This window comes from Pteropus medius, unplaced genomic scaffold, assembly GCF_902729225.1.
Source record: "Pteropus medius unplaced genomic scaffold, Ma_sr-lr_union100, whole genome shotgun sequence".
In the NCBI taxonomy this organism is placed as follows: Eukaryota; Metazoa; Chordata; class Mammalia; order Chiroptera; family Pteropodidae; genus Pteropus; species Pteropus medius.
In genome coordinates, this window is record NW_024350323.1 from 245,474 (window position 1) to 272,883 (window position 27,410).

Below are 27,410 nucleotides of genomic sequence, written 5' to 3' on the forward strand. Positions count from 1 at the left end.
GGAGCAGGCACAGAGACGTTAAGCAACGTGCCTTAGGGCATAGGAAGAGTGAGTGGGGAATCAAGTTGCAAACCCAAGTCCCCGGCATTCCTGCTTAGCACTGCACTGTACCCCCTGCAGGTTCCGTGCCGCTAGATGGTTCTTTCCTGCTTCGGTAGAAAAGTCTGCGAAAGAGTAGGAAGAGCCCATGGCGGTGGCAGCGAACGCTATGTGCTCATTGTTTTTACGTTCTTAAAACTCTTAAAACTCTACCTTAAACTGGAAACGTTCACTCCTTATTTAATGGCATAAACAGACCGCCTGATATTTCAAGTGCAGTAACATCTCTGCCAGGACGTGGTTAAAAGCCAAGAAGTAATCCAAAGACAGGTCAGAGAGTGCTGGAATTGATGTTCCGGGACCGTCTGTGATGCTCGGCTGCTTTGCCCATGGGCGAACGCCTCCCTCCCTGCCTCCCTCGGGGTGCGGCCGCGTGGGGGCTTGGCTACCCAGCGTCCAGGCCCACGGCAGGTCAGGAATGGGGCTCTCAGGGGCATCCGTTCTCTAGCTCAGCTGGAATTTACGAAGCACAGACTGTGTGTCCCAGGCGCTGTGCTAGCCTCAGAGGCCACGGCCCAGTGGAGCAGCCAGACGTGGAAACACTCAAGGACAGTGAAGTATTCCAGGTGGGAGGTGACGTCTGTGCAGGGCGCAGTGGGGACACAGAGGCGAGGACACCAGATGGTTGTTCGGGAATGGTTTCCTTGAAGGGTGGTCATTGATAGGTGGGCATTTTCTGGGTGGACAAGAGGGCCGGCATCCAAAGGAGCCTGTTCCTCAATACTCAGAACAGGTACTCAAAAGCACAGCAGTCTGAAGCCATTCGCCGTAGGAGCAGGTCACCGCTCACGGTTTGGTAAGCCTCTTCAGCACAGCGCAGTGACCTCTGAGAAAACAGGAGGAAGCCCTTTTAGAAAGGTTTCCATCGAAAATGCTTGAAAACGCTCAAAGCTTTGCCACTTGAAAGCAGCAGCCGTGGGCTGTCTGGAAGAGATGCCGCAGGAGGCCTTTTCCTCCGAGGGTCGTACAAACAAAAGGGAACTTTTCGTGTAACTGCTCTAGCGCACGCCGAGCGCATGGCAGGTAGTAAATGCCAGCAGTCACGCCAGTCTCGCTGTTTCAATGTTCTTTTTTGTTTCCTTTCGTTCAGCGTCTACGGCTTTCCTCGCCGACAGCCAGCCTCCGAACCGCAAAGCCCTCGCCGTCTATCCCGTGTTCTTGTTCTACTTTGTCATCAGTTGGATGATTCTCACCTTCACTCCTTAGTAAATCGGGAAATGGAAATCAAAAACCAGTGGATGGAAGGCTCCCCCGAACAATGCAACGCACCACGGAACTTTGCCCCCGGCCCTCTTTTGTCTAGCTTTGGAGGTATTGGGTATCTGGCCACGTTGCGGGGTTACGAGGGAGCCGAAGCACCATCGCCACTCGTGACGAGCTCATGTTTGAAAGACTGTCCTTTTCCTCTTGCCTGTTATTCCTTTAAGCTGCATGTGCGTTGGACACAGTACGATGCCTTCTTAAGGGGTGATGGGGGTCCCTGTGGGCTGTTTGGGCGGCAAGCAGTGACTCGGGAACACGTGGCTGCGGCCTCCAAGTTGAACAGAGTCGGCAACTTTTGAGCTTTGAGAACAGTTCAGGCGGCGCTCTTAAACACATTGCCTTATGACCATTGGAATCTGCCTCTCACCAGAATACACAAGAGTGGATGGTCTGTACTCATCTTTTATTTCTCACTTCAGTTTGAAAAGGCAGCGACAGGTTTGGAGGGCGATTGGCCGATGCGGGGGAAGGAAGCGTGCATTAGCCAGATTCTGATCAGAGAAAGTTCGTCCTTTTTTCGCTTTAAAGATTCCGCTTCTTTAGGTTTTTTTTCCATATAGTCACGTGTGTGCCATGTTTAGCAGCACGTCAGTGACAGCAGTTTTAACTTTGTCCCCCAGCTCTGAGTGTGCAGGCTAAGGCGTTAGCCTCAGCGTGCCGTCTGGTTTGACCGAAGTGCTCAGTGGACGGAGTAGAAGACCTCAGACGCTGGGACCGGTAGGTCCCTGGCGCAGGGCACCACGTGTGGCTTTGGCTACAGCGTAGCTATCCATATTCTCCCTTGCTCAGTGTCATCTGGCCTCCAACTAGGATGCCAAGCAGAAGGCGAAGCCTGCGTTTAACCGTGTGAATGCGGAGGGCCTAGTGTTCCCATGCCTGATGCACAGAGCGCTGACACTGGGAGCGTGACGCCGCTGCCTTTCCACATTAGATGTGTTTATTGTGGTTGGGGGGGGTAGCAGGTTTTTTTTTTTTAGTTCTAGACTTTATTTGTAAAGCCGATTAGCTGTCCTTTACACGAGAACTTCTCCGCGCATGCGCGCCTTCTTGTAGTCACAGTTATTTATGCACACGAGTGTGAAGGCTTTTCAGGGAGCACAGGGCATGGGACAGGCTGGCGCTGAGCCAAACAGGGCTCCCCCACAAGGTCGTGTGAACTGCTGCGTTCTAGAACTTGCACACTGAAGAAGTCTTAATAGACAAAGGCAGAAAACAGTCATTGTAAATAGTTACTTAGAAAGTTAGGAATTTCAAATTGCACAACATTTTTTTCTCCTAGAATTTAAATTTTTATTCATCTCGTATTTAAAGACTACCTGCACACAGATGTATAATTTTGAAAACGTATGTTCTCCATCCTCAGATTAACCAAGTGGACGATCCTGGGCACATTTGGGTTCTCAGAATGATGCTCAATTACAAAAGCGTGACAGAGTTGGTCCCCTCTGTCGCAGCCTTGTCCAGAGTTCTTGGTTACATATTTGTATTTATTTCGAAGGCCCTTTTTAATTTTAAAGTAAACTCTGTGAGGCCTAAGCCAATGTTCTGCTCTTGAATTGGTAAGGGAAGTAGTTTGAAATGTTCTTATTTTGCAGTTAGTCCTGAGTGATCATCCATCTCATTGTCTGGCATTTTCTAAGTTCCACTAAAAAGATCTCGCTTCTGGAGTTGTTTTATAATCTGTCCCAGTGATTATAATGTAAAAGTAAAGAAATAACCGTGCTTTTCAAAAGGGAATGAAGTCTTTACCAAATCTCACTCAGGCTATATATTTGGTCCGAAATCCCTAAGACCTGAACTCGGCTTTGGGGTGTGTGTGCGTGCGGGAGGGCTTGGTTCTCCGTAATGCGGTTAAGGCAGCCAGTTCCGTGTATTAATCTGCTGGTCTTGGATGACTTAGGGAATGGCTTTATTTGATTAAAATGGAGTTGGGTAAAATGGAAATTTAATAACCTTTCTGAAGACGAGTGGCCAGTTTCAGGGTATAAATATTACTAGATGCAAAAAAAAAATAATTGCTTTCTGTGACAGATGACCTGAGTATCTGGAAGTTGTAACCTTCTGTACAGCTTTCCCTGATTTGCTGCAAAGGCATGTAGCTAATTATAGAAAGGACTAGAAGGGAGTGGACTCCAACAGAGGAAACTCTGTCCCAGGAATTGAAAGTTTCATGCTTCACATGAAATGCGAGTGTGGGAGCCTCGCTGCCGTTGTGGCTTATCGCTTGCTGCTCCTCCATCTGAGGTTGAGAAGCCATCGTCATATTCTTTAGCAATAGAAAAGGTGAAGATTGCATTTAATCGCTGCTCAGATGAGGAAAACTCAGTTAGTGTGAACATTTTTGAATGTGCGGTGTAGTCTTAAAAGTCATTAATCGATATATAGCCATGCCACCCTGAACTCGCCCGATCTTGATCAAGATCTCGGAAGCTAAGCAGGGTCGGGCCTGGTTAGTACTTGGATGGGAGACCACCTAGGAAGACCAGGTGCTGGAGGTGTAAAAAATAAAAAAAAACTTAATCGTTAGGTCTTTTACCTCTTAAAAGGCTAATTACATGATTTCAGTTGGGCATTTTCATTATGGTGGGTTTCCGTTGTTGGGCAAGGTGGGGTCAGGGCACAGGGCGTGGGACTGGGAAGCATTTTACTGTTTACTGTTTTTGTCTTTTTATAAACTGTCCCCCAAATGTGATTAGAAAGCTAGCGAGCTTGTATTGGAACACTGAATCGTATACTTTATATAGTCTATTTACTGCACTTTCTGTTTACTCCTGGAGATGAAAATGAAAATCTCTCATCCTTTTGAAATTTCAGATAACTTCAAGCCATTGGACTTTATATAAACCTCTCACGTGACAAATAGACGTCCATTGCATGCAGCTGTTTTATTCCGGAGTAAAATACTGAAATTGTGATTCTCAGACTGTTAATTTCAGAGACAATTTAGATAGAAATACATGTGTGAATGTTAATCCATGTATGTAAATTAGAAATAATTTTGTAGATTCCGTGGGCTTTTATTAAAAATGAGGAATTTTTAGGGATTTATTTAGGCTATAGGATGGCCAAATAATTAATAATATAATAATTAATATTACTACTTATAATAACTGACATTTATTGGGCATTTAAATTGTGTGCCAGGCACTATTCTATTTTTTTAAGAATTTTTTATAGCTTTATTGAGATACATGTAACCGTAGAATTCACCCTTTTAAAGAGATGTACAGGTCAGTGATTTTTTTCCCCAGTATAGTCACATAATTGTGCAGTGATCACCACCATGTGTCTGATTTTAGAACGTTTCCATCGATCCCCAAAGAACCCAGTATCCGTCAGTCAGTGCCTGCGCCCCTTCTCCCAGGCCCCTGGCATCCAGCAGTCTGCTCTCTGTCTGGATACTTCTGGTCAGGCACTGTTCATAACTGCTTTTCATGCATCTCAAATCCTCAACATAAAGTACTATGGTTCTCGTTATTACAAGTAGAAAATCACAGCACAGAAAGGTTAAGTAAAGGGCCCAAGGTCACACAGTGAATCGATTTAAGATCGGAAAAACACGGAGAGAACACAGTAGGGCACAGTTTTGAATTGCATCGTTAGTACAGGCTAAGTGCCCTGTTACTAGCCGGCACAGCCTGCACGGGCTGAGGGTAGACAGCTCTCGTTCTTCTTTCAGTATATTCCAGAACACCGCATTAGCATCTGAGAAAAACACAAGCGCCGCTGTACCTTGGGAAGGGTTGGCTTCGCGCCCTCATCGCTCCTGGAGCCCCCTTCCCTCCCCGCCCCTCCGACCACCGCCACACACGCGTACCCCTCCCCGTTCTCTCTCAAAGTCTTAGGAATCAAACAACTTGTGCCTGTTTTCACTCCTCCCAGAGGCACGGTTAATGCATCACTATTTCTAACTTGTCTGTTCAGGTGTTTATAGTCAAGGGAAGCATCTGGTTGCTTATAGTAAATTATTTCTATTCCTAAGACCTCAGAGAAGGCAGAGAATTCGGCTGTCTTTTTGTTTGCTAAAGTAGGGAGTAGTCAACCGAGGAGAGGCTTTGCCTTAATGAAGTCAGTGTCCCCGTGGGGTCGGGAGCGCCCCGCGCCGCTGTTTCCACGGTGATCGGTTAAGGTTCTTTCTTCCAGTCTTTGCTCTCTCTCTGCGCCATCACTGCTGCTACCTGGTCCAAACTCTTCCATACTCCACTTTCATCCCGCTCTTTGCTATCAGTAGGAACCCGTGAAAAGAAGAAATCTGTAAAATTATTTGTGACTGTTAAATGTGCGAATAAAAAACACTGGAAAGGAGAACCTGCGTTTGCCTGTTCTTGTGCTGAAAGGCAGGGCCCGACGTTACGTGCCGCATACCGTTTAGATAGAATATATTGTATTCCGACTACTTTGAAGGCCGCGTACGATTGGACGGGTGGCATGGTAGAAAGGGAAGTCGTATTTACTGAGCAAGTAACATACGCCGGGTACTGTATTAGCTGCTTTGTCAGCAGAATCTCCTGTAATCACGGCAGCCTTTTGAGGTTGGTGCTATTAAAGTCGAGGAACCTGGAAACTCAGAGATTAAATAAATTGCCCTAAGTCACCCAGTGAGCAGCGCAACCAGGATTCAGCCTCAGGTTTGGTGACTCCGTGGCCTTTTTCCCGTATCAGTTCTTCGCCAAAGTAACATCATAGCTGACGACGTTAAGGAAACGAAGCCAGGCCTCTCAGGCATCCTGAAGTGAGGGGAGAAAGTGGGTTTTCGGCCTTCTGTGTAGTGCTGGGAACTACACCTGCTCCTGCGCTCAGTTAACTACTTGCTCGGAGAAGTCGAGTTCCCTACCACCCCGCACACGTCATAGCTGAAACGCGTCATGGTTCTGTTTGGTCCCACACGAGATACCGGTGATCAGTGACAACTGGGGCGCGTCTTCGAAGTATTGGGAGATAAGTATCATCCGAGACGTCACCCTGAAACTGGAAGTTTTGTGATTCTGCTTATCTCTCTCATTTCTCTGCCATCTCTGTGACAACATGTCTGAATTAGCTTGCTGGCCGTCAGGAACACAGCCCGGTCACCCAGCCATCGCCACCTTACGTTAGCCCACCACTCAGTGGGTGAGCCTAGAACTTCTCTGAGACTAGAACTAACTGCTCAGCTGTACCCTAAGTTGTCAACCCACAGACTCAAGAATTAAATATAAATAAATGCTTGTTTTAAGCTACTAAATTTTCAGTGCTTTGATAAGCAGCATTATGGCGCCACTAGTTAACTGGATACAAAGGCTATTTTTAAAAGAAGTTTCCACAGGTATTTGATAGGAGGTAGAGGCACTGAGTGTTGTTTCCTTATTTGTAGAGTCGTATCAGGCACAGACCATCAGAGATTAAAGGAATTTTCGAGATAATTAAGTTTGCTCGTTTTACCCAAAGCTATTGGAAGGAACCAGGATAAAACCGAGTTTTCTTCATTTCTGGTCCACTGCTCTTTCTCTGATAAGAGAATGTAGAGTAGATAAAAGGGCTACAACCTAGTGCCAAAACCAAACCAAACCCCCCAAACTTATTTGTTCTTGCTGAGTGCATATGTGAATATTTAACAGCGAAAAAGGAAGGAACTCTTGAGAAAGTGACAGACTCCCAGAAAAAGGGTTTATTGAGGGTGCTACTCCCCAAAGCAAGTGAAAAGAATAGGCATTCAGAAAATAGTTGGTAGATTTACCTTTAGAGGAAGTAGACAAACTTCGTGAGTCGGGAGGGAAGAATGAGTGTGGATACGTGGGTGATTAAATGCTCACACGTTCCACAAATGATCATTATGTCGAGGATTCAAAAACGGCTAAGACACTGGTCCTTGCTACTATCTGTATTAGCTCCCAACACAATACAGCCTTTATAGTACCAGACACACGGCATGCTGGGAATGAAGGGGACATCGAGCCAAGGAAATGGGAAGCTAATGGGCAGTGATGGTCGCCACAGGCACGGGTGATATGTTGAGTGGTCGGTGTAGGTGGAAGTGGAAGCAGGATTGAAAATCAGGGTCAAGAACTCAGCTAGCCCAGTCCTGGCAGACATCTAGAGTCCAGGAGGAAATCTGATCCAAGCCAGTGACATAGCTTCAGAACCAAGAGTGGGAATGTGTTTTCCTCTACCTCTCGTCCAAATGCCACCCTGTTCTCATCCAAACGTCTCAAAAAAATAAAACTTGTCTATACTCACATTCACTCTGCTGCAGTGACACTTGACCAATCCCTGCAGGAAACATTTTCGTCACCTGTCCATGACATCAGACTCGATTCCCACGATAGTCTGTTTCTTCCTAATGGGTTCCTCTCGTTCCACGTGCCCGTCAAAAGTGGGTGTTCTCTCTGTCTTCTGCTCTTCCCAATCTATAAACTCTCCCGAGATAATGAAATCTCGAAACGTCAACTACCACAGCAGCCTATTCACACCCTCGTTTTCCCTGCCTAGCATGCATGGGCATCCTTTTTCTGGTTCCTTTGGAGAATTCCTCCCTCCACTCCATGTTATCCAGGTAAAAATGGCACTCAGGTGCTCTACATCCTCCCTGTCAACGGGAGTGGACATGGGGCCTGGACTCAGCCAATCGCATCGCTTCCTTTTGTCGAACACGGTGATCAGTTAAGGGACGAGTACTCAAGCCAGCGTGGGCTGATCAGAGGCCTCCCTAGGCCCTTTCTGCTAGAGCTAGTAGAGAAGACTGTCTTCCTTTGGGTCACGAGTTGTAAAGATGCGGGCCTGAGTCGTCAGTGGCCAGCTTTTTTACCACCCGGAAGAAGACAGAAGAAAATGAATCTCACAGACAGATGCTGACAGCTGAGGGAAACTTCATAAGCTTTGAGCCCTGAATCCAGCTGTGCCTGAAGGCAGCAAGCTCCCCTCCTGGATGGATGAGCCAATAAATTCAAAAAATTCTGCTAATGCTAAAATCTCCAGTCCAAATCTTTGACACAGGATTTCTAGCATGATATAGAAATGAGCACCTATTAGTCGCTTGAAAGTCCCATTTGTTCTTCAAACTTTTTGTGTCTCTTCTGGACTCAGTAGGTCCCTCAACGCCCGCTCGTTACTTATTTTAGAGAACATCACCATTATACTCAGTTACCCAAGCTAGGACTCTTAAGAGTCACCCTAAAGTTCCCTTTCACTTCCCTATATTGTCACCAATCCTGCTAATTTTACTCACCTAACACATCTCACCTCCATCTCTTCCTCTGTATTTCCACTGCCACGATTTGGTTCAGGGCTTCATATTCTCTTGTCTGCTAGACTATTAGCAACAAACACGTAAGTGATCCGCTTCCATATTGCCTTGCTCAAATCTACCTGTCACACCGTTGCCAGAATGACCTACTTTATACATTTGATCCCGTGTCTCTTCGGTGTGCTTAGTAAGGAGAACAAGGCAGTCTCCTCCCTCATGGTTGAGTTCACATCTGTCACTGTGCTTTACACTGAATTAAGGTGAATCATACTCTCCCGTTGGTCCTTCCTGCTCGACCCTGAGTTATGACAGGACAGACCATGTCTAATTTACCTCTTAACCTCAGAACAGGTCCATAGTAGGCACTTAACGTTTGTTGAATGAATGAGACTCAGGAGGGTCTCTCCAGAAGACAAGGTAGGAGGGAGACAGGTGTAGGGCTGGGGGACAGGGGGAGAGACACATGTAAAGGGACACATTTAACTGCAATGTGAAAAGCACATAATAGACGCATGAATGAAGGCTCTGGCGGCCCAGGGGTGGGGTATCCAATGTGATGGGCTGAAGCCGTTGGCCCATGAGGACACTCACTCTATGTTAGTAGTCTTCTCTGGGCGGGCAAGCCTGCTTCTCTGCTATAAGGGGGACCCTCGGCGCTGGATGTTTGGCGTGTGTGTCACCATCTTACGAATGAGGAAGCAGAGCTCACAGGTGGCATCATTTACCCGAGGCCGCACAGCTAGGAAGTGGCAGAGCTAGGACTCGAACCCAAGATACATGTGATTGTAAAGAACATACTCAGTTAAAATTAGCTTCAGCTGCATCTAACAAAACTCCAAAGCAAGAGGGCTTTAATCAGATAGAAGCTTGTTCTTATATAAGAATGTCTAAAGGTGAGAGGTCAAAGGCTGGTGTGCTGACTCGCTGGCATCGTCTGGAACTTTAGCTCCAATTTCTCGGTGCCATCCATTCTATCTGCATGCGAGGCAGCAGTTAGAAATAGGGGAGGTGGAAAAGGGTCAAGGGGTCAAATACACGGTGGCGGCAGGAGATTTGACCTTGGGTGGTGAACACACAATACAATAGCAGATGGTGTATTCTTGAATTGTACACTTGAAACCGCTATAATTTTATTAACCAGTGTCACCGCAATTAATTTAATTAAAAACAGAAAAAAGAAGCAGGGGAAGACAAAAGAAAAACCAGACTGGCCTGGATTTTCCCAGCCCAGTCAGCTCCCTTTCGGTTACCTTCTTAGAAGTTGCTAAGACACTTAGTCACATGGGCGTATCTTAGCTGCAGGTCAGGCTGAGGAATGTACTCTTTCAGCTAAGTGAATTATGCCCCCGAATGAAATTCAAGTATCGTTATGAAAAAAACAAGGACTTCATATTGAGTGCAGCAAGCACTCTCTGTTAAACTTCTTTGCTTAAATAAAGCTTAAAGAGACTTCACATACAACGAAGTCCTCATTTGAACGTACAGGCCGATGAGTTCGACAAATGTAAACAGTCACGTCATCATCACCGTGATCAGGATATTGAATGTTTTCATCATGTCTAAAAGGTCCTTTGTATCTCTTTATAATCACTCTCCTTCTGTCCCTGGTCCCAGGCCATCAAGGGTGTTTTTTTTTTCGGTTACTTCAGCTTTTCTGGTTCTAAAATTTCACGTGGTCTTCGTGTCTGATTTCTTTCACCCTGCGTGTCGCGTGGGTTGACCCTAGTTCTTCGTACCTGTAGTCTGTTCCTCTTTATTGCTGAGTCGTATCACATTGTATAAATATCTCAGTTTATTCATTCTCCTGGGAATGGACGTTTCTTCTGTGCTCTAAAATTTTCCACAAAAGCCACGCTTCCCAGTTTTTCACGAAAGGCTGCCCCTGCAGCGAGAGCATGATGGGGTCACTAAAGCAGGCCCAATCCTGGGACCCGGGGGACTTCTCTGATGGGTGATTTGGGTTTAAAGGCTCCCGGACAGCGCTGCTGAACATCCACTCAGCCTTCCTCCTTCCACGTCTTCTCCCTCAGCCCTCGCTTCTCCCACAGCCTTTTCCTTCATACATTTCTTGCTCAGGTAATCCAATTTCGATACCCGCTTCTCCGAGTACTCAGACGAACAGACTATTTCCAGCATTTGGCTATTTTGAATAAATCTACTGTGAACGTTCTTGTTCAAATATTTTTATGAGCCACGCTTTCATTTCCCTTGCGTAAATACTTAGGAACTGTTGAGTTACACGATAAGTGTAAATTTCACTTAATGGCTTAAAAGGTTTTGCAAGTGCTTGTACCAATCAATGCATACTCACACCACATCCTTCCTGACATCAGTATTTCTAATTTTACAAACTCATTGTTTATAATTTCAGCCATTCGAGTGCTTGGGTAGGGGCATCTCATCGATGACCGTAATTCTTAACCCTTACAAAGCCATAACTTGACCCCAAGCCTGTGAGTACAAAGCCTGTGCTCTTTCCACTGTCTGAGACCCCTAGTCCCAGGATGGGAGAGGCGAGGGGGCAGAATTATGTGTGAGGAATAGGCTTGTGTATGAATGAATGCTAAAGAAATAGGGATATAAATAGACAGGTGTATGACTAAGAAGACTCTCAAAGTAAAAATGAACGGGAACATTACTCAGCCATAAAAAGGAACAAAGTACTGATTCATGCTACAATGTGGATGCACCTTAAAATATGCCCGACGAGCGAAGCCAGACACAGAAGATAATACATTGAGATTCCATTGATGTGAAATGTCAAGCGGATGTAAACCCTCAGATCGCTAGGAAGTGAACAACTGGTAACTTTTTTGTAGACCGGCGCATGGAGTCGGCCTTGCTTTGCCCCTTTATTTGAAGCTTCCATCTGGATCCGTACAGAAATGCTGAAAAAATAAGCAACATATGGTCTTCAGATGAGGCAACTAGCAAGAGGAAAAAATTCCATACTTTTAAAAAAAAAATCTATATTTGTTAATTCAGTATATTTAAGCAAAGTGGCCGGAAGTTGAAAAGAGAACTAATATTTCTTTCAGAGTCAACTATGTGCCACACACAATAATAAAATAATAACACACAATACACACACACACACAATACACTATTTTTACAGAATCTGTCAACTTTTGGTTGAAAATCAACTAGCTTAAGCAAAAAGACACACACGCTTAACCGGAAGTCTGAAGGGCAGGGCTAACTTTCAGCACAGCTGGGTCCTCATGCTCAATCTTCCTGTAAGTTCTCTGGTGAACCCTGCCTAGGCCATGTGTGCTCTCTTGGATCACTGCGTCCAGGGGGATGGAGCCATCCGCTTGGCTGTTTGGGGTCAAGCGCCTCCCTTTGTGATGGCGGAGATGGACCCCCGCTGATTGATAACTGGCTGGAATCCCACAGTGGAGAAGAGACAGGTCCCACCAGGAAGAAACGTGAGGCATCAAAACCAACAGATGTCACTACATCTTTGTCAAGCGAACGTCATCATCCCCATTTTACACATTAAGACACAGAGGGTCAGAAAGGGGAAGTGGCTTTGCCTGGATCACACACCTGCCTCTGTGAGCTGGAAGCGGCAGCGTGACCAGTGAACGGCACTCTGGACTATGGATCAACTGATGATATATATCGTATCACAGTCCCCATGTGTGAACTGAGAATAATGCCCCTTCTTTTCAGTTTACTGTGAGAATTAAGTGAAATATATCTATGAAAGCACTTTGTAATAAAGTGCTATTTAAATTTAGAATGTATTATTTTGCTCAGTGTATTTGACCATGGGAATAGATATTTTATAGTTGTCAGTTTTACTTTTTAAATCGCCACACGGTAAAATGGACTCTTTGAAGGGGCGTGAGGTTCTGTGAGTTTTAACATACAAATAAATTTGTACAATCAGAATATAGAATATTTCCATCAACCACGAAACTCTCCACAGCGCTATCCATTTGTTTTTGTCACACCCTGCCCCCACCCCCTCCAAACACTGGCAATAACTGATCTGTTCACAGTTTGTCTTTTAGGGAATGCTATGTGAATGGCATCATACGATACATCGCCTTTGGAGACCGGCATCTCTCATTTAGCACAATCCATTTTAGATTCTTCCATGTTGCCATCTGAATGTGTACGTGTGAATGTGTTCCTTCCGTTTTATTGTATGTACCGGTTTGTTTATTCGTTCGCTAGTTAAAGGATATTTGCATCGTTTCCAGTTTCTGTGCTATTAGAAACAGCTGCTATAAAGATCCCTGTACAAGTCTTTGTGTGAACATAAGGTTTAATTTGTCCAGTGCGATAAATAAGTTTTAATTTCTCTAGGAGTGGGCTTGCTTAGTCATATGGTAAATGTATGGTTTACTTTATAAGGAACTGCCAAACTCTTTTCCAAAATGGCTATAAAATTTTGTATTCCAAATGGCATATAAGAGGATTCCAGGTGCTCGGCGTGCTTACAAACACTCTATTGTCAGTATTTTTTTTCTGGCCATTCTAGTAAGCTCATAGTGGCCTCTCATGGCGACTTCGTTTGTATTTCATTAATAGCTAATGATGTTTAACATCTTTTCGTGTGCTTCGTTGCCATCTGTATATCTTCTGTGAAATGTCTCTTCATGTCTTTAGCCCATTTTCTCATCGGATTGCTTGTATTTGTTTCTGTTCCGTTTTGAGAGTTCTTTGTATGTTTTGGACAAAAGTCAATTGTCCGATGTGCGATTTGCAAGTATTATCTCGTAGTCTCTAGGCTGTTTCTTATCCCAGTAACAGTATCTTTCACAGAGCAAAGGTTTTTAATTGATGAAGTTCACATTATCGATTTTATGGATTGTACTTTTGGTGATCTAAGAACTGTTTGCAGAACTCCAGGTCATAAATATTATCTCCTAAAAGCTGCTTAGTTTTACATTTTCTATTTAGATCTGTGGTTCTTAACCAGGGACAGTTTTGCTTGGGTCAAGAAACTATGATTTAGATCTATGATAGACTTCGAATTAAATTTTTCCAGCTTTATTGTGATGTAAATGAATTAATTTTGTATGAGGTGCCAGTTTTAGGTCAAACTTCATTTTTATGCATTTGGACGTCCAGTTGTTCCAATATATTCGTTGAAAAGATTCCCCTTTCTCTGTCGAATTGCCGTTCGAATTTTATCAAAAATTAATTGGAAAAATTAATTGGCCATATCTATGTCACCACGACCAAGTGGGATTGATCCCAGCAAAGTTGGTTCAACATACAAAAATTAGTGTAATATGCCATATTGACAGAATAAAGGACAAAAGTCACATGATCATCTAAATAGATGCAAAAAAGGGGGAAAAACATCCAAAACTCTGTGATTTAAAAAACAAAAAATCCACTACTGACATCTTACTTAAAGAGGAAAGACTGAGTGTCCCCTCTCGCCAAGATCAGGAATAAGACAGAGAAATGCGCGCCTGCCACTTCTAGTCTACATTGTACTGCAGGTTCTAGGCACGAGTTCCTGGCAAGAAAAAGACATCCAGATTGAAATCAAAGAAGTAAAACTAAAGAATCAGCAAAAATCTACTCACGCTAATGAACAAGGTCAGATTGCTGTCATCCAATTCTTTTATATCCTTGAGGATTTTCTAGTCTTATCTTTTACTGAAAGAAGAGTATTGAAGTCTCCAGTTCGAACTGTGGATTAGTCTAGTGTTCATTTCAGATCTGTCCGCTTTTGTTTTATGTATTTTGAAACCGCTCTTGGAGGTGCGCGCACATTTAGGATTGCTATCTTTTCTTGGTGAACTGACTCTTTTATCATTATGTTATGTCTCTCTTTTGCCTTCATAATTTTCTTTGCTCTGAAATGCACTTTGATAATAACATAAGCACTTCAGATTTGATTTCGTTAGTGTTTTTGTGGTATGTGTTTTTTTTTTAAATTTGAGACTTCCTCGATCATTCTGTTCAAAGTGAGTTTCGTTAAGAAAGCATATAATTGGATCACGTTATTATTAATTTCATCCATCTGACAGTCTCTATCTGTTAAGTGGTGTGCTTGGTTTGATGTGATTATCGACTTGTTTGGGTTTAGGATTACTATTTAATTATTTTCTGGTTTTCCCCTATTTTTTAATACTCTGTTTTCCTTCTCCCGCCTTATTATGAACATTTTTAATTAATTACTTTGATTTATTGAGGTAACATCGGTTAATAACATTATATAAATTTCCAGAGTACATTATGATCTGATACCTGTGTGCTCTATCGCACCTCACTACTAAAAGTCTAATTTCCATTTGTTACCATGTATTTGACCCCCCTGACCCGCTTCTCCACGGTCAGACGTCTTTATTGTTTGGACTGTTTATTACAAAACCATATTCATGTAGTATTTATGTTTTAAAATGTTTACAAGACATTATTGCATAAACCGCAATCCCACAGGCAACACCGGAAGGCAGATTAGAAAGATGGAGGCTAGAGGCAGGGAGACCAGTTAGGAAGCTGGTGCCATATTTAATTCAATGGTTTTCATTTTTCCTTTTCCCTCCCTTCCTCCCTCCCTTCCTTTCTTCTTTCTGTCTCTCTCTTTCTTTGCGCGCTAGGAACCTTTTGTTCCAGTGACATTTTTCTGGGTCCCAGTAATGTACATCAAGGAATCAATCAGCATTGTTCCGGTTGAAGCAGGAACAGGGTCAGGAGCCGTAGCGTTTGACGCTGTCCCTGTCCCCTGATGGCGTCCTGACATGCTTCCCCAGGGCACTTTGAACCTCTTCTCCCCCAGTAGAAGCCGAGGCCTGATCCAGGCCAAAGGTGGAAGGGATAGAGAGAGGCTGAGAAGATTCAAGAGTTAGTGTAGGGTAGAGTTAGTTAGTGTGTGTAGTATGTTTGCTAGACCAGTCATGATAATAACTCAGACAGCCAATTACACACTGTTTGTTACAATTTTGTCAGAAAGGGCATGTTTGGACCATCTCTAATTTCCGATTTGCAACAAGTAGCTCCATTGCCATTAACACCAGGTAAAGGAAAACGTCGACAAACCAAGAGAGAGCAGCATGTGGAGAGACAGAGACAGAGACAGAGATAGAGATGGAGACGGAGACAGAGAGATAGAGACAGACAGAGAGAGGGAGAGAGACAGGTGGCGGGGAGATGGACAGGAAGCCTGGAGGATTCGCAGGTTTCTGGCTTAGGGTGCTGTGGGGAGTTCAGGAAAAGGAAAAATGGCAAGTTCAATGCTGGACGTGCTGCATTTTAGCTGTTGAATTGGCAACCGGATACGTGGTGGTTGAAGCCTTGAACATGGGTGATTTCATCTGGGGAGAGCGGAGTTTGCCTAGGATAGAACTTTCGAGAAAAGCAATCGTTACGGAATAGGCAGAGAAGGATGTCTGTCTCCCCGCAGGTGATGTCTCCCTGGGGAAGGGATGAACCAGTGGCAGAAGAAGAGAATAAGGAGAACGAGGAGCCTTCCACGTAGGAGAAGTGTTTCAAGAAAGAGAAAGTAATCGATAGCCAAAAGCAGCGGTGATGTCAAACAAGAAAATGATGGAAAAACGAGTTGCTTTGGTTTCTCCCTCGGGGCCCTTAACAGTGCTGGCCATAAAAGATGTGACGATGAAAAACCAAGGATAGGGAATTTTCAGGACTCTTTTTGTTAGAAATTGACCCCCAAACCTCAATTCAATTCAAAGTAGCTCGGGCGAAAAAAAAAAAAGGTAGAGTTGAGCAAGCAAACCTCGGACTCGGCAGGGGTGTCACTGGGCCTCAGGCAGCGCTGGCACCGAGGCCCTGAATGCTGCCAGGACTTGAATCTAGCTGCATCTCACTAATCAGCTTCTCTCCACGTGTCATCTTCAGTATCTCGTATTGCAGACTGGCCCTCTTCCCATGGTGACCCAATCCCTCTCCTGATGTCCAGTTAGGAGTCAAAGGCTAGAATTCCATGGTCCGGGCTTAAGTCAGCCGCCGTCCCTGGACCCATCTCTGGTCAATAAGCTATGGTCAGGAACTGTGTTTGGGGAAGCAGCGGTAGTACCGGGTACCTAAGGATATGAGCAATTTCCGTGAAAGGTGGAGGTTGGACCATTTTTCAGAAGAGGGGAGACTCACTGAGCAGCCCAAATGATTGAGCATGAGAGATCAGTGAGCAGCCCGCAAAGTCTCCGAGCTCTCGAGATCCACCTGTCTTCTTCCCTCCGTCCTTTTCCCACTAGAGACAGATATGCACACAGATGTGGACACAGAAGGTCATGCGGTGTCTCCCAGGTCTGTTGGTCCTGTCCTCACCCCGTACCCTTTGACCTCTATAGTCCAAATGCCAAGGAGGGGGACTGAATGACTTATATTCTTTATACTGCCAGATCAAGTCCCTTTCCTCCTGACCACGACTCCACAGAGCGAGGCGCAAAGAGCACATCCCATCCCAACGCTGTGACAAGACGCGCTCACATTTGATGCTAAAATGGTCTGAGCTGCCAGAGAATTAGAACCGACCAGAATGCCTCATTCTGAATTTGAGGATTCTGGAAGGAGATGTAATGGAATCTACATCCAGTAGTAAAAACATATTTCCATAGTGTTTTCCAGTTCACAAAGAGCATTTCACATGCGTGAGAAAAGCATGGAATCGTATCTAACGGTTTGTATATTTAAAAATCAAGTGTGACTTTCCCATTTGATATAAATGTTTAACTTAGTGCGGGTTGATGTTAAAGCCAAAGCTTCCATTTTTATGGAAAAAAAAATGTAAACGAGTTAAAAAGCACAAACACCCTGCTTATCTCAGTGAATTTCCACCATGGGCAGGCAGCTTAGCTGTTTGGACCAGGATAAACACCCCGTACCTATAGATCCCCAGTTCTTTTGCATCCATCCTATTGTTTAATCTTTAAAAAAAAATAATAACCCTAGCAGGTAGGCAGGATGGAGATTGTTATCCAGAGTTTTCAGAAGGGGAAACCGAGTCAGGGAGCGATGCAGAGTTTTGTCCAAGATCACTCAGCTGTAGAAGATGGAGCTAGGACCCCAGAAACTCGTGGGGAAACTAGCCTCTCCAGCCATTGCTCGGCCTTGCCAGCAGGGGTCAGCACCGGTGCGCATGAGCCCCCCGCACCGGGGGCGGCGGGGAGCAGGGAGAGAGAGGAAGGAGAGAAGACAGCAAACTTGAACTGCTGTCCCTAATGGCTAGTGTCAGCACTCCCATTTCCCACGGGAGGAACCAATGCAGCGCATGCACTGAGCCCCAGCTTTGGGAGGATGTGCCAGCACCCAGGGCTTGCTGAGATGTGCGCTGGAAGGTGAGGGCACAGAGTAGGACAGTAGAAGGAAGCCTGGGCTGGCATAGAGAGACTGAGACGATGCCAGGGCCTACCATGTGACTTCAGGCTGGTACTTTCGACTGTTCAGTTTCCCTTTCTGTTGCGCGGGCGGTTAAACCGAAGTGTTGGTCTCTTCGCAGGCAGTCCCTGGCAAGGGCGCTCACGGGGCACCTCCCTAGCTCCTATGCCCGCCTTCAAGCTCTTCTACTACTCTCCTCCCGGGAGTCACTCTGCCTATCTAGGGACGGTCCTTCTGCCACTGTCCCCCAGATCACACCCTGGCTCTCTGGCCTTGCTGGGTCGAAGCCACAGGGCTCCGGAAGTGCCACTTCCCCTGCCCATGGGCAGCACAAACGGGCCATCTGCTCTGCCTTCTTCTCAGGAATGGGAGGACCCTTTGTATGGAGGGGAGGGGCAGACGCCTCGGGGAAGGGGAACATCCATGAGCAGGAGCTGGGGGAAAGGCGTCTCCGTCCAGGCAGAAGGAAGAGGCAAAGAACAGATCCACTCTTCCCCTTGGGGCACTTTCTCAGTCATTAACCACTTTACATTCTGAGCGTCAACAGCAGCCCTCAGAGGCAGGGCCATTATCCCTCCCACAATCCACCGCCCCCCAGGCTCCAGGCCCTGCTTTCCCAGCTAAAATAAGCCCTACCCCCAGAAGGGGTCTATTTTTTGTCTTCTTCCGTTACTCTATGATTATAGTCCTTATCACTTGCTTGACATTTTATTTTCATTGTGTATTTACTTGATTATTTATTCTTAGTCTTCCCCACTAGCATGTAAGTATCAGGAAGGCGGGAACTGTGGTTCCTCATACACCATGGAAGCCCCACTGGTTAGGAGTGTCTGGCGTATAGTAAGAATGCCCCCGCATTACAGATGGGGAAAACTAAGGCTCAGACAGGCATGTTTTCAAGGTCATATGGCAACTACCTGACCTGGCACGATCTGCTTCTAGGCTACCTTTTCTCTTTCTAGCACCTCATTTATGCACCCTTAGGATTACTATAGAAAATACAGGATGCCAGCTAAACTTTAGACATACCTATACTATCAAAATTATTCATTGTTTATCTGAAATTCAAAGTAAGCATCCTGTACTTACGTTCGCTCCATGTGGCAGCTCTGTGCACCTTACACCACAGGCCACCTGAATGAACTTTGTCACATGTGATTTCTGAATTCCTGCTTTCAGGCCTTGTGCTATCCCTTCTGTCTGAAGTGACTATCCCATTATTTCCCCAAATCTTGCCCATTCTTCAACCTGAATGCCACCTCTTCTCTTAAGCTTTCTTGTTCTGTGAGCTGACCTTATTCTAGCTTCCGATAACACTTTCTTTGTCTGTCTACTTCCGCTTCCTCATGCTCTATCTGGGATCAGAGTTCTTTTATCTACCTGGCTATACTCCCCTGTGGAGCCTGAGCCAGCCCCCCGCCAAGGCACAGACCATGTCTGAGTAGAAAGTAATCTGTAAAAAATCAGGCTGTGGAGTCAGGTGAGGTTTGCTTGATTTCAGCTCTTTTGCTTACCTGCTATATGACTTTCGGCAAGATTTCCCATCTCTTCGGGACTCGATTTCCTCGTCTGTGAAATGGGAATTGTAAGAGTAATTTCTGCATGAGGTTGTGTTGAAAACTAACAGATGAAGCCTTGAGAGTGTTTAGAATAGAGCAAGTATATATAAAGTGCCGAATAAATGTTAGCTATTGTTATAAATCGTCATCTCTGTGTCCTCAGGCCAGATAAAGAATAGTGATCAGTAAAGTCTACTCAATGAATGAATAGATGGATGGATGGAAGGAAGGATGGATGGATGGATGAATACATGAGTAAAATTCAAAAGCCTGGATATAAGATCCTGTGCCCTGTTGACAGAAAGTGCTAGATGCCCACGTGAGTGGCTTTGCATTGAAAAATGCCTGTGCCCTGGAAAAGCATGTTCCCTTGGGGACAGTTTCTGCCCTCACGGAGCTCTGTATATTATTATTCCTCTCTAGGGGAGTAAATTGATGTTTGGAGATTGTTTCAGAAATGCTTGTCTCGCAGGAACGTTCTGTGCTTCTATTCTTTACAGTAGATATTGGAAATAGAAACGTAGCCTTGTGCCTTTCACTCTGTCCCTGCCCTCCTGTAGAATGCTAAGAAACTTTATTTCCACTGGGCTCTGCTCTCTCCCTCCGTTATAGTGGAATTCATCGATTGAAAGAAAGATGGGCGAATACTTGGAGACCAAGGAAAATATGAAAAATGACGACAGACAACAGATTGGTAGTTACCAGAGATGAAGGTACAGCGTGTAAAGGGGTTAAATGTATTGTGACCGATGGAAGCGACTTTTGGCGGTGATCGTGCTGTAGTGTATACAGAGATCCGATTATAATGTACACTCGAAACTTGCATAAAGGTATTAACCAATGTTACCTCGATAAAAAGAAAAGAAAAAGAAAAAAAATGAATGACAAATGCCAAGTTCTGTTCAGGTTTCCTTTTCTGATTCCTCATTATGACATCCCTGCCCAACGAATGCAGTGTTCCTCGGTTCGCTGGGTCCATGACATTCATTAAAATGAGCATAAAATGAACAGGTGCAGGTCGAAGTAAAGGAAGGTGAGACAGGGGGTTTTGTAATATGGTGGGATGTATCGTTCTCATCTGAAATCACTGACAGCTTGTGTTGGAACTGGGCACCTGGCATCTTGCCTGATATACACTGGGTGTCGCATGAATATTGTTGAATGATTGGACATTGTTGAATGAAAGGTAGAGTATAAAAAAATTAACACATAAATTGTTTTTTTTTTTAAATAAAATAAATGCGGAATAATTCTACCCCTTCTTTCTGCCTACCGTGTTCCTGGTTCAACCTGGAACAGCGACTGGTTAGGTAGGCCCCACCACAGGGACCATGCCTGAACTTTGGTGCAAGGACCGTTTATGATCACCTCTGCTGGGCTCTTGGGTCTCATAGGCACATGACAGATTAGCTGGGCCAACTTTTCCCTTGTATACATCAAGCGACAGGGAGCTCACTACTTTATAATCTTTGCTATGCTCTTTATCTCTGCTGTGATCTTTGAATGTGCTGAAAACCTCTGCCTGTTGCATCAATAACAGATCTGGTACTAGAACCCGAACCTGTCTGTGATCCAAGTCTGAGCTCTGCCCTGGACTTGCCATTGAAAATTGGGCGATTCCTTTCTTTATGGTTCCCGTTTTGCTCAATGGCTGCTGTGCAAGGCTCTTCCAACTCATGCGTTCCAGGATTCTCTAGTGAGGTCTGATTATTCCTGGTAATACAGTGGTTCTCAAAGTGTGGCCCAAGAACCCCTAGGGGTCCCTTACACCCTTTCAAACTACATGAGTGCGGGAGGCAGGATTTTCTTCATATAGTACTTCAAGCAAACTGGCAGAACAAAAGAGCCTGAGTGGAAGCAGCTATGGGAATGCAGCTTCTATTAAGCTAGACATGAAAGAGAATTGTGAAACATCTAAACTTGTGCCACGCTTCCCAGTAAATTTATTTTTGTTCTAGAAAATATTGTTATTCTTTCGTAAAATATACTGGAAATACGCTCTAAAGTATGTCATGTATGTTAAGATGTCTGATTTTAAGCATTTTTGAAAATGAATGAACGAATCAATCACTATGCTTTAAATGTCTCGGTCTTACGTTCTAATACAGTACATAACCGTACTGGTTATACCACATAAATAAGAAACTCATTAGTGTCTAAAAACTTTTAATAGTGTAAAGGGTTCTGAGAACAAACAGTTTGAGAACTGCCATTCTAGTAGGTCTCTGACTTTCTGTCTCATTCTGTACAGCCTCGTCCCTCCAGTGGTCCCAAACGTGACCCTTTCGATACGTAGCAGAAGGAAGATCACAATGACCTTGGGAGGGAGGCTGTCCTTCCTGACTCGTGGGTCTCAGCCACAGCAGGCTTCTCCCTACGTGGGTCCTTAGACTTTAGACCGGACACCGCATCTTGGCCATCTGGTGAGGGTTAACATGGTAGCCTCCCTGCCCATCTGCCCACAGACTCCCAGCCCCTTCTGGTTCCACCTGCCCCTGATGTGTTCGACCCCGCAGGCCCTCCCCGACCCCTGCCACCATGCTTCATGCCTGCCATGCCGATCATGGCAGGCCTTGGGCGTGAGGCGAGGGAGGCCCTTCCGGATTGAGAGCCCCCATAGGCTGTGGCGGGTGGAAGGGAGAAGGAAAGCGAGGCGGGAGCGTTCGTGTTAAGAGAGAGAACCTGCTACGTGCCAGGTTCTTCATGTCTCATCATCCTTAATGAGAAGCCTGGGATGGGACTAGGAATGTTTGTCTTCATCCTCATGTTCCAGCCAGGGAAACTGAGGGCGCCAGAGATAGAGCCTTGCCTAAGGTGGTTACACGGCCCAACAGCCGAAGGCCTTGGATTTGAACTCAGGTCTAGACGATACCGAATCGATGCTAGTCTTGCTTAACCAGAAGCAAGGACAGTGCGGGGCATCCGGGACAGGAGGAGGGAGCAAGGGAACTCATCTATTGAACACTTACTATGCGCCAAGCATGGCAGGTGTAAATGAGTGTCAGCTCATTCACTCTTAACAGTAGTCCCCTTACGAAAGCAGGGAACCCACAGTTTACAGATGAAGAAACGGGCTTCGAGAAGTGATGTGCCTCTCCTAAGGGCGCACAGCTAAAGACGGCAGAAGCACCATTCGAATCTATGTCTGTTCCCACAGCCTCAGCTTCTTCGATAATAACACATAATATTTATTGAGAACGTACTTTGTGCCAGGCACCGCGGTAAACGCTTTAACTCATATAGTTTAAACTTTCCAACCAGGTAGGTGCTATACTTAGCCCCCCATTTTATGAATGGGGAAAATAAGACAGTAACGAGGCCAAGGTCACCCAGTTAGAAGGTGAAAGAAAGAACTGGGATTTGAATCCAGACGGTCTCCCTCATCGACCTCCGAAGTTCATTGGCTAAACTGGCACGAGAGGCCCGGAAACGGAAACGGAAGTGGCCTCGTCTCTTAGGCCAGGATGCTGTGCGCTATTGCTATGAACGCACGGCCACAGGCATAGCTGGTGTGCAGTTGGAGGTGGCTGTGACAGAGCCGTTGTCGTGCCTCTGGCTGACTGTCATCCTGACGGGGCCCAGCAGAATGGACTAGAGAGAAGGGGGAGGTCAGATATCGCCACCTCCCCAGGGTACAGATGGGGAAACTGAGGGCCACAGAGTAGGTTGTAAGCTGCGCCACAGGGATTTCCAGAGACCCTCAGGATGAACCTCTGGACCAAACCACTGATGAAGAGAGTCCTCAAAGATAAGGCAGAGGCCTGCTTGGAGCGGGCTTGGGACCCTCGGCTCCCCAGATGTGGCCCTTTGCCTGACCAGCTCAGATCTCTGACAGGGAAATGAGGCCAGGGGGAGTAAGTTATTCTGGGCTTTGCGATGACATGTGTGCCCCCAGAGACCCATGCCTGGCCTTTTGCCATGGAGTCTCTGGGAGCCTTCTGGCCTCCAGCCATGGCACCCTGCCCGCCGAGGCTTGGGACAGGAGGAACCACTGCTTCTTAGTGGCTTCCTGCCCAGAAAGACTCTAGAACTGCCTGATGCTAACTCTGCTTCCACTGAAAGGACTGGCTCAGTGCAGCCAGACAGTTCAGGTTCATGTACCTGGCTAACCTTCTGGATCTGGAGAGTTCTGAGTACGGAAGTGGACGAAGGAGCGAAGACATCGTCTCGTCAGAATATGTTCAGAAAAGGACATACACCCAAGTGATCTGATGAGAGAGAGCTCTGGTGCCCTGAGGCAGGGGGTTGGATGAAATGACTTTGAGGCCCAGGACTTCTGAAGAGGAGCTGGGATTGTTGTCCGGAATGGAGAATGTTCCAGACTTGCCCTGTCCTTAACTCCAAACATGAGCTATACAATAGACTTGAGACTTAGCAACCTGTGACCCTGCCTCTCATTATACAAGCCAGGAAAACTGAGGCCCAGAAAGGGAGGGGCACCTCCGAGGTGCCAGCGTGAGTCACCGGGCCTGACTATAGAGCAGGGCTGGAGACTGACCCCATGACCCAGGGCCTCGAACTTCCGGTCTGAGAAGGTTTCCTAAGGCCGCAGCCTGGGGGCCACCGACTGCCTTCACACCTGCCTGGGGCCCGCCTGGGCTGAGGGCTCTCCTCCCTGGGCCCTTTTCCTTGGCACTCTTTCCTCAGCCCGTGTGTGGTCTCGGTTGTACCCGGGGGCCCCTGGGGAGAGCCCGTGTGTCATTTGGCGGGAGGCAAGCAGGCAGGCTGGACACGCCACGCTTGGGAACTGTCACGCTCAGAGAATTTCAATTGGCACTGCTGTCCAGTCACAGCCAACTGGTTAACGGTGCCGAGTTTGAATCAGTGACCCGCCTCCAGGTCCCTCCTCCTTAGCTAGCCTCTCTCCCTGGCTCCCTCCCTTCTTCCCTCCCTTGGCCGGCCCTCCAGGAGGCGCCCTGGGTGGAGGCGAGCCGAGCTCTGGACGGCCCGGCCCCTGCTCTCCGCCTCTCCCCTCCCCGCGCAGTGCCGGCTGATGGAGCGCAGGGCCAGGGCTGGCTCTCGCTGAGCCCCCGGTCCCCTCTAGCCTGATCCCTAGAGAGGGAGACGCCTGTGCCCAGCGCAGCTCTGCCAGGCCCTGCCAGCTCCCTGTGCCCCACCATGCCGCTGCTGGACGTTTTCTGGGCTTGCTTCAGAAAAGTGAAGGTAAGTGGCTGCCCGGCCCCAGCCCACCCCAGCGCTCCGGAGGCAGAGGCAGCTGGGGACCAGTGCGCGCTGGCCATAAGGCGCGCAAGCTTCTGAGACACCTTAGCAGTAGGAAGCCTTGGGTTCAAGTCCCGCCTTTGCCATTTAACCGGTTCTGTGAGCTTCTGCTGCCTTCCCACGACATTAGGTAGGCTAGCTGGCTCTTTTTCATAAAACTTGCCTCTGTTGCCACCAAGGCAGGATTCTGAACCTCTCTGAGCCCCAGTTTCCTCAGGTTCAAAATGAGGACCATAGCGACACGGCATTTATAGGGTGATGAGGTCGGTGTTATTGTTCGTAGATTAAATGTTTGCAAATATAAGAGGTGATGTGTGTAAAGTTCCTAGCATGATGCCTGGCATGTATGTCTCCACCTGAGTAATGGTAACTCTTATTATGATCATTATTATTACTAATTTCCATCAACGAATATCAAGTACCTACTCTGTGCTAGGCACCATACAAAGGCAAAAAGGGACATGGCTTCTGTCTTCAGAGAGGTTGTAAGAAAAGTGAGAAATCTTTATCAAGCACCTACTACCATATGCCAATCACTACGGTAGTCATTCGGCCAGTAGATATTTGTCGAGTGCCTACTATATCGCGGACACAGAATATATCAGAGCACGGCAGGACCCACACGGCCATGCAAGGCATGAGCTCTGCTCTCAAGAACCAAGGAACTGATATTTATGTACTGTCCTCTATATGCCGGACATAGAGTCACTCGGCTACGCCTGGCGGAGTTCAGATCCGAACCCCTAAGTCCTTTGTGGCTCCCCACATTTCAACTCGGTAGCGAGACTTTCGAATAACTAGCCTGACTGTAAGCTGGGATGAGGAAGGACTGGGACCCTTGCAAGGAGAGATCGCGTCCACCACCGGAAGGGACTTGGAAAGATTTCATAGGAGGTCACATCTGGGCTGAGCCTGAGCCTCGGAGGAAGAGGAGAGTTTGTCAGCCCTGAAAGGGGGGAAGGGCATTCCAGGCATGCTTGGCAGAGGGCACTTCGTGAGCAAGACTCTGGAGGCAGTCAAGTGGTGGCGGGTCGGGGAAAGGGCTGGTGTCATGATGCGCCTCAAGCGCAGGGTTCGAGGGCAGAGGACGTAGCGAGGAGAAAGCAGGGGCCGCCTCTCACAGGGTTTGGACTTGATCTGTGCGTCCGTGGGCCCCAATCATTCAGGAGGGAGTCCTGAATGATTTTCTCTGTAATGCGATGAGAGAAAAGTGAGGATATTATAGTGCACTTTTCAAAAAGCTAAATTAATTCAACGCAAAAGACTGTTCTTTATTTGGAGATTATTATACCCTTCTCGTGGGGGTGAGGGATAAATGATCTCACTTTTGTGAAATAGGAGTGAGAGATTTTTTAAATATCTGTCCTGGGAGAAATGAAAAGGTTTGCGACACTCTGACCGTTCCCCTATTTATTTATTGAAACATTGTCTTCCTGATCCACGAAATGCCAAAACCTGGAAGCTGTTGTGTTAGGGGATAGAGGGGATTTTTGTGACGTAGCCATATAATCAAATGGATGCTGCTAAGAAAAACACTCCAGTGGTCTCGGGTGATGCGGAGATCTTGGGCAATGCAGAGGTCTCGGGCGATGACGAGGCTGTGATGGCGGTGAGAATGGGTGGGGAGACAGAGCTATGATTACATTGCTCTTTCAGACTCCCAGCAAACACTCCCAGCCCATGCCAACCTCTTACAGGTTGCTGGGGTAGGAAAGCCCCCAGGGATGTCTACCCTAGGTCCCAGACACGTTCGCTCATGTGCGTGTCCACAAACACAGAATGTATGCGCTCAGCTATGCGCGCACGCGCACACACACACACAGACACACAGACACGCCATTCAAGCTTGCACACAGACACACACAGAGCCAAACACCGACAAATGCACATGCACACACAAGCCACAAGCATGTAAACTCACACATTTCCCTGCACGCACATGCAGAAGAAGGCACACATGCACACAAATGCATGTCCTTCTAGGCGCAAGCACACAGGCACACGCAGACCCAGGCACATACACGACATTATGTAGACATACAAAAGCATGCACCCAGTGCAAAGGCACACGTGCGTGCATGTGTACACAGAGGGTTGTGGCGGACGCGACTCAACACATGGTTTTAGATCTCAGGGTTAGAAGGCAGCCTGTCAGACTCGCACACACGCTTGGGTTTCGCGTCTGCTTTTCCAGTGCTACCGCTTCGAGGCCCCGTCAGACAGGCGGGCCTTCTGGGCTTGTAAGCCCAAGTCAAGGGCAAGGGCTGCTGTGAGCTCCCTGCCTCCTCTGAGCCAGGCCCCCCGGGAGCGATCCCGTGGCTGCCCTTTCGGATCACCTCATCGCACCTTCTTAGGGGCCTGATGGGAACCCGAGCCCCTGCTTCTCACTCCGCGAGGAGTTCCCCGTCCGCTGGACAGGTTCGAGGAGCAGGGAAACAGATAAACCTCAGTTTGAATTCCGTCCCCCGACCCAAGACACACGCCCACCTACCTACTAGCTGTGTGCCTTCGAGCAGATCCTCTATGAGCCTCAGTTTCCTTGTCTGCAAAACCAGTGTCTGCCTCACACAGATGCCATGACGATTTGGGGAGCTCGTGTCTTTAAAGCGCCTGGTATGGAGTACGTGGTCGACACACGTGACTTGTTGGAAGCAGATGTGTGAACCATGCACTAGGGGCACCAAAGTGAAGAACGAGAGTTCTTCCATATGTAGAAACCCCAGGGTTAACTTCTCAGGGGG

General features: G+C 46.7%; 1 protein-coding gene and 1 pseudogene across 2 annotated transcripts in view; both read left to right on the forward strand.

The window, feature by feature from the left end:
- Positions 1-3,739: 3,739 nt before the first annotated feature.
- Positions 3,740-3,860, forward strand: LOC120583626 (uncharacterized; annotated as a pseudogene).
- Positions 3,861-24,330: 20,470 nt separating this feature from the next.
- The window catches only part of STARD8 (StAR related lipid transfer domain containing 8), a 67,440-nt gene continuing 64,360 nt past the window's right edge, over positions 24,331-27,410 (forward strand). For both annotated transcript variants that reach the window (XM_039838952.1, XM_039838951.1), the window contains exon 1: positions 24,331-24,612. The gene's annotated coding sequence lies outside the window, so the exon portion shown is untranslated. The remainder of the gene's footprint in view (positions 24,613-27,410) is intronic.